Raw genomic sequence first — 8,254 nt, forward strand, 5'->3', positions numbered from 1 at the left:
AATTGCGTCAGGGGCCCCTTTGTATTGAAGTTGAGCTAAAATACCTTGTGAAGATGAGAACATTTTATTAGGTCAGCCTCAATGTATAACACTAGCAAATGAAGTGTGCAGGTTGAGCTGAAAACCCATTGCATTCTAGTCCCTGGAGAGTGATGGAGAGACATAGGTGCAAAATGCCTAATAGTCTGCAAAGGATTTAAAAGATGGCCTTAGGCAAGCTGTGTTTTGAAGGTAAGCCACTGGGAATTGTGGGAGAAACCAGTAATGCTCTCAATATCCAATTGCAGAAAACAACAAACATTTGTTTTAATATAGAGCTTGTTTGAAATGTCTGGCAGAGAACAATATAAGGTGCTATTGATTATTTTTTTTTGAGTGAAAGGCTGTCTGTTTTTTTAAGTGTTTTTCTGGATACCTCTCAGTAAATAAAAGGTTCCTTTCTTAATTGTTGATATTTCGATTCAAGTTTTTAGCAGCTCACAGTAGTCCCAATATTGTTGAATACAAACTATCTCTCCATTCTTATCCAAACACCTGTTGTTTTCGCTTAAACAACTGAAATCATCTGTCAGTCTTGCTTTGACCCTGTTGTGACAAATGTGTTATTTTGGTTTCTACAGAAATGAACGACTTACCGCATCTGAGTAAGTTTGTTTGCAACAAAGTTAATTGGTAAGGAATACGACTACAGGGTTATTTCAATGTATGCCTGTATCCCTCATGAAACACTTTTAATGAATGGTGCGCTTCACCACTGTCCTTGTAGATCAATAAAGAATAACACAGCATTAACTGGCTCCTACAAGTTAACAACATCTTCCTCTTCCACCGTCACCACTCCTTCCTTACCGCTCACCTTCCACCGTCTAGCGCAGACATGATGCAACTTTATTAATCTGTCACTCCTGTCAGAGAGCAGTGAGTAGATCTCCCCACTGCTCTTCTGGCATGCGGGGCAACCATCCCTAATGCGCCACAGACGGACAGACGGTGGCGGTGGTTGCGTTGGACGCCACAACAACACTGCAAGACAAGGGCATCAATGACTGCAAAGGCAGGCAGCAGCTCCGTGTCTCCCCCCATCAAAACATGGCTGAGTCACTCTGCTCCACTTCGCTCTGCTCTGCCACGCAGCGGTCCTCTGAGCTGCTTTCCCTCACCGCCGGGTCGCAGCACTTCATCTACTCTCGCTCCTATCACTGTCTGTCTGGCCATTTAAACATTCCCCTGGACCTCCAGGCTCAAGTCCTTCCCTCCCAGCACTTTGACAGCTGTGATCGCCCGCCACAGACGTTCCCTATTCTTTGCTCTGGCCCCTGGAAATAAGCTCTGTATGGTGTTACCTTCTGGGGTCAGTCTGAGTGGGTGGACTTCAGAAACATACCTGGAGTGGGGAGGATGGGAGGAAGGGGGAATGTGGGTCATAGGCCCCGGTGGACAGAGGTCACTGTGGTGTGAAGTAACTAAGCAAAAATACTTTAAAGTACTACATAAGTAGTATTTTGAGGTATATACCTTACTTTACTATTTGTCCCTGACACCCAAAAGCACTCGTTACATTTCAAATGCTTAGCAGGACATGAAAATCGTCCAATTCACACACTTATCAAGAAAACACTTGGTCATCTCTACTGCCTCTCATCAGGTGGATTCACCAAAACACACAAATGTAAATGATGTCTGAGTGTTGGAGTGTATCCATGGCTAGCTGTAAATTAATAAAACAAGAAAATGTTGCCATCTGGTTTTCTAAATATAAAGAATTTGAAATGTTTTATAGCATTTACTTTAACTTTTGATACTTAGATTTATTTATAAACAGATACTTTTAACTCAAGTAGTATTTTACAGTGTGACTTTCACTTTTACTTGAATAATTTTCTATTTATGTATTTTTGCTTTTTTTCAAGCATGAAAATGTTATTTTTCCACCACTGACTGTAATAAAGACAGTTGTCCTCCAGCCTCCCTCCACTACATCTCTCTAGCTACGCAGCAACTGAAGCCCTAGCATTTCCTGCAGATGAGAGAATCTGTAATCCCCCCAAACACACACAACCACACACACACTCACACACACAAGCACACACACGCGCACATAAACACAGTGTGATGCGGCGATGCCAAGCTGTACTCTTTATAACTACTACACAGCTCCATCTCCAGGCCATCAGATGCCAAGCCACTGGCCTCCTAACCCAGCCGTGAGTGACAATTAAGTGGGAGAAGTGGTGGGCGACCCTTCCATGCCTTGTTGAGCTTGACCCGAGTCCCTGAGTTCTATGTGTGACAGGGTATTCTCAGTATCAATCCTTTGTTCCCTCACTCTACAGCGTGAGGGGAAGTCACAAGGATAAAGAAGCAGGGTCTGTCAGTGGGGGTAGAGACTAGAGGGCATCCTCTCTCAGTAACTGAGCAGGGTGCAATGATGGATTGAGAGAGTGTGTTTCAGCCACAACAGGGGCCTGATGAATGCACCTCTCCTCCACTGAGTGTGATCTAACCGGAGTCCCAGCGTGAGATAGCTAGCTCCATAGCCTGGAGCACTACTCACCCAGCTAAGAATTCTAGGGAGAGAGAATGTTTCTTTAATGTTACCTGTAATGTTCCCTTAATGTATGAGTGTCCAGTTTTCCGTTAGTTATGGGAACATTATATCTATGTTATCAAAAACATTCGGATAACTTTTTGCATGTTTTGGTGTTAAATATAGAACATTCTCTTAATGTCAAACAGAACTTATTTAGAATGTGGTTAAAATGTTCTCAGAATATACAACAATAATGTTGTAGACGTGTTTTATGGGACGCTGAAAGAACATTCATGTGTCCAGTTTTCTGAGGGTTAGGAGAATATTAGTGAGGTGGGGGGGGGGGGGGGGGTAATTGACACAGTTAGTGGGGATCAAAATGTACTGGGGGAGGGGTGGTCCAAAATATGGGAGGGTTGTCAAACATATTGTTTTGCTTTGGGGAGGGTTCTGTGGTTTTTTATTGGGCACAGGGGAGGGTAGTGTGTTTTTCACCTGGTTTACATTTTCTCTTCTGCTCATATTTTCAATAGCTTGACTTACTTTTGATATTTCCCTAATAACGTTTAGAAACGTTTGTGAAGGTTTGGTATGGTGTGGCTGTTATTAAGCTTTAGCTACTGCAGGTCTATGATATGAAGGCAGTGCGCCCCGGTGCTCCAACTGACACCGACAGTTGAATTTGAGGCGAGGAAGAATATTTCAGATAATGCTTATCTTTATACAAAATATTCGGATCAAAAAATTATTGTAAGTCTATATCTGTTTAGCAGAGGCAGCAGCCATCTGACATAAATAAATACATGGCGGTGTCGTAGCATGCCACCAACATACAGTGGGGGAAAAAAGTATTTTATCCCCTGCTGATTTTGTATGTTTGCCCACTGACAAAGAAATGATCAGTCTATAATTTTAATGGTAGGTTTATTTGAACAGTGAGAGACAGATTAACAACAAAAAAATCCAGAAAAATGCATGTTAAAAATTTTATACATTGATTTGCATTTTAATGAGGGAAATAAGTATTTGACCCCCTCTCAATCAGAAAGATTTCAGGTAATGAGCTGAGATCAGGAGCATACTCTTAAAGGGAGTGCTCCTAACCGCAGCTTGTTACCGCAGCGTGTTACCTGTATAAAAGACACCTGTCCACAGAAGCAATCAATCAATCAGATTCCAAACTCTCCACCATGGCCAAGACCAAAGAGCTCTCCAAGGATGTCAGGGATAAGATTGTAGACCTACACAAGGCTGGAATGGGCTACAAGACCATCGCCAAGCAGCTTGGTGAGAAGGTGACAGCATTTGGTGTGATTATTCGCAAATGGAAGAAACACAAAAGAACTGTCAATATCCCTCGGCCTGGGGCTCCATGTAAGATCTCACCTCGTGGAGTTGCAATGATCATGAGAACGGTGAGGAATCAGCCCAGAACTACACGGGAGGATCTTGTCAATGATCTCAAGGCAGCTGGGACCATAGTCACCAAGAAAACAATTGGTAACACACTACGCCGTGAAGGACTGAAATCCTGCAGAGCCCGCAAGGTCCCCCTGCTCAAGAATACATATACATGCCCGTCTGAAGTTTGCCAATGAACATCTGAATGATTCAGAGGACAACTGGTGAAATTGTTGTGGTCAGATGAGACCAAAATGGAGCTCTTTGGCATCAACTCAACTCACCGTGTTTGGAGGAGGAGGAGGAATGCTGCCTATGACCCCAAGAACACCATCTCCACCGTCAAACATGGAGGTGGAAACATTATGCTTTGGGGGTGTTTTTCTGCTAAGGGGACAGGACAACTTCACCGCATCATTTGACGGGGCCATATACTGTCAAATCTTGGGTGAGAACCTCCTTCCCTCAGCCAGGGCATTGAAAATGGGTCGTGGATGGGTATTCCAGCATGACAATGACCCAAAACACACGGCCAAGGCAACAAAGGAGTGGCTCAAGAAGAAGCACATTAAGGTCCTGGAGTGGCCTAACCAGTCTCCAGACCTTAATCCCATAGAACATCTGTGGAGGGAGCTGAAGGTTCAAGTTGCCAAACGTCAGCCTTGAAACCTTAATGACTTGGAGAAGATCTGCAAAGACGAGTGGGACAAAATCCCTCCTGAGATGTGTGCAAACCTGGTGGCCAACTACAAGAAACGTCTGACCTCAAGGGTTTTTCCACCAAGTACTAAGTCATGTTTTGCAGAGGAGTCAAATACTTACTTCCCTCATTAATCATCAAATACTTACTTCCCCCACAATCATGTCTCAATTGTCTCAAGGCTTAAAAATCCTTCTTTAACCTGTCTCCTCCCCTTCATCTACACTGAATGAAGTGGATTTAACAGGTTACATCAACAAGGGATCATAGCTTACACATGGATTCACCTGGTCAGTCTAAATCATAGAACGTTTTGTACACTCGGTGTATTTATACAGTATACTGTATATATATACAGTACCAGTCAAAAGTTTGGACACACCTACTCATTCAAGGGTTTTTCTAAATGTTTTACTATTTTCTACATTGTAGAATAATAGTGAAGACATTAAAACTATGAAATAACACATATGGAGGTGTGCTGGGTCATTGTCCTGTTGAAAAACAAATGATAGTCCCACTAAGCGCAAACCAGATGGGATGATGTATCGCTGCAGAATGCTGTGGTAGACATGCTGGTTAAGTGTGCCTTGAATTCTAAATAAATCACAGACAGTGTCACCAGCAAAGCACCCCCTCACCATCACACGTCCTCCTCCATGCTTCACGGTGGGAATCACACATGCGGAGATTATCCGTCTCACAAAGACACGGCGGTTAGAACCAAAAATCTCAAATTTGGAATCATCAGACCAAAGGACAGATTTCCACTGGTCTAATGTCCATTGCTTGTGTTTCTTGGCCCAAGCAAGTCTCTTCTTCTTATTGGTGTCTTTTAGTACTGGTTTCTTTGCAGCAATTCAACCATAAAGGATTCACGCATTCTCTGATTCACGCATTCTTCTCTGAACAGTTGATGTTGACATGTGTCTGTTACTTGAACTCTGTGAAGTATTTATTTGGGCTGCAATTTCTGAGGCTGGTAACTCTAATGAACTTATCCTCTGCAGCAGAGGTAACTCTGGGTCTTCCTTTACTGTAATGGTCCTCATGAGAGCCAGTTTCATCATAGCGGTTGGTGGTTTATGCAACTGCACTTGAAGAAACTTTCAAAGTTCTTGAAATGTTCCAGATCGACTGACCTTCATGTCTTAAAGTAATGATGGTCTGTCATTTCTCTTTGCTTATTTGAGCTGTTCTTGCCATAATATGGACTTGGTGTTTTACCAAATAGGGCTATCTTCTGTATACCACCCCTACCTTGTCACAACACAACTGATTGGCTCAAACGCATTAAGAAGGAAGGAAATTCTACAAATTACATTTTAACAAGGCACACCTGTTAATTGAAATGCATTTCAGGTGACTACCTCATGAAGCTGTTTGATAGAATGCCAAGAGTGTGCAAAGCTGTCATCAAGGCAAAGGGTAGCTACTTTGAAGAATCTCAAATATAAAATATATTTAGATTTGTTTAACACTTTTTTGGTTCCTACATGATTCCATATGTGTTATTTCAAAGTGTTGATGTCTTCACTATTATTATACAATGGAGAAAATAGTAAAAATAAAGAAAAACCCTTGAATGAGTAGGTGTGTATATATATATATACAGTACCAGCCAAATGTTTGGACACCTACTCATTCAAGGGTTTTTCTTTATTTTTACTATTTTCTATATTGTAGAATAATAGTGAAGACATCAATGCTTGGAGTTTGTCTGGTAATGTAATGTGTTTGTGTGTGACCGACCAGTATCTTTGAGTGGCCAGTCACTGTTCTACGCTGCCATGCCCATCAATGGGGCGCACGCAAAGACCTTACCTCCAGCCTCACCTCTTGCTTACTCACCAACGATCGTCGATAGGGAGACCAGAATTAGGTAGGTTTAGTCTGACCTGATCGAACTTCAACATAGTATATGTTTGTTTGTCAGATATCACCTATCCGAACTGCAATTGGTAATAGAACAGTGACTGTATGTGTTCACAAATGCATCTATGGAGTCAGCACTGGAGACTTGCAAGATGATGTGATGTCCAGACTGACAGACGGGCTTGATACTGACGTTTCTAAATGGAGTGAGGCCTGGCACTCGGCATAAAAATGTTACAAGATACAACTTTTACTTCTATTGTATTTTATTATTTAATTTAATGGTATCAGTCAATATGGGGAGGGAGAAATCCTGTGTGTTCTGCACCAGGATCAGGGAGCTCCTGTAATATACAGAACACCACAAAAGATATGACCACTCTGTCATGTTTGCCAAGGTAGCTCCATTACAAAAAGACAAAATGCCGATAGGCAGAGTATCTGTATCAACTGGGAATGACAATGAAAGTTTAAAGGTACACATTGTTATGTTAGCAGAACACTGCTTCTATGGTATTATGTAAATAGTTTTTTATTCTACATTGACCTGTTGCTACATTTCAAACTTATCAAAACACTTAATTTGAATATCTACATAAATTCAGCAATTGCATTCTTCTCATATTACTCTGTAGGCTACTGACCTGTTCAAAGCTTCCTCCGGCATCTCACCATACATCTGCCTGTAGTTATTTAACTTAACCTGCAGGAGGTTTGTTTAGTGTGATTGAGTGGGGGGAAACAGCTACGGGCAGTGGGTGTGTCTTGGTGGTGGAAAGGACACACCCACATCAAACCACACCCCCAAGCCAACTTAAGTTTGGCTTCTGTCATGGTCGCCAGCATTTCTTGAGGAGCAAGCAAAAAAGAGGCCAAATCAGCGGGTGAAATTCCCATTTAAGTTCTGAGAACATGGTAAGCACGTTCTGGGTAAGTTATGTTTGACATTAAGGGAATGGTCTCTTTTAAACATTCCTTGCACATCACGGGAACATTCCTATGAAAACATTAGTTAATGAGACTCTTAAGGGAACGTTCTCTAAAGTTGTTGAAACGTTTGATGTTAGCTGGGCAGCCAGGCAGACGGGCATGGAGGCAGGCAGACATGCAGGCAGAGAGGCAGACATGCAGGTAGACAGATGTCCTATCCTTTACACAGATAGGCAGACATGTGTTGCTTGGCTGGCTGGTGAAAACAGATAACCCTTCCCCAGTCCATTTGTTAGCAGGTTTGTGTGTGAGACTGTGAGTCTCTTAATGGGGAGATATTTCAGTGTCACCATGGAGCTGGGTGGGTGTCGGTGGGGGCTCTCAGCAGTACTGATCAGGCCCAGTCCTCCAGGGTCTTCCGGGGCCTGTAATCTGGCACATTTTATAGGTGTCTTTTAATTAGCTCCTGATGAAGACTTAGAAAAAATGGCTCTGCTGATCAATTGAGCACATAATGAGATAATGCCCTTATAAAGATAGCTAGGCTGTGTGGGGGAAGCGAAAGGATGAAGTGTGAAAATATAAATTGGCCAGGAAGTGTTGCACTGTCTGTACCCAATAACTTCTTTGTATGTATATTGCTGTATGATAGGAATCTCAACGAAGTGTGTCTGTCACATTGTAAGGGTTGTTGAGTGTGTATATACTGCCCTCTGCTGTCTTTACTCTCACAATCTCCTTCACACACACACATTCACTTATATGTGTACTGTGTGTAAAGATTTGCACTTATGCAAGAGTGTGCATACACAAACACA

The sequence above is a fragment of the Salmo salar genome, chromosome ssa20 (genome assembly GCF_905237065.1).
Source record: "Salmo salar chromosome ssa20, Ssal_v3.1, whole genome shotgun sequence".
NCBI classification, from domain to species: domain Eukaryota; kingdom Metazoa; phylum Chordata; class Actinopteri; order Salmoniformes; family Salmonidae; genus Salmo; species Salmo salar.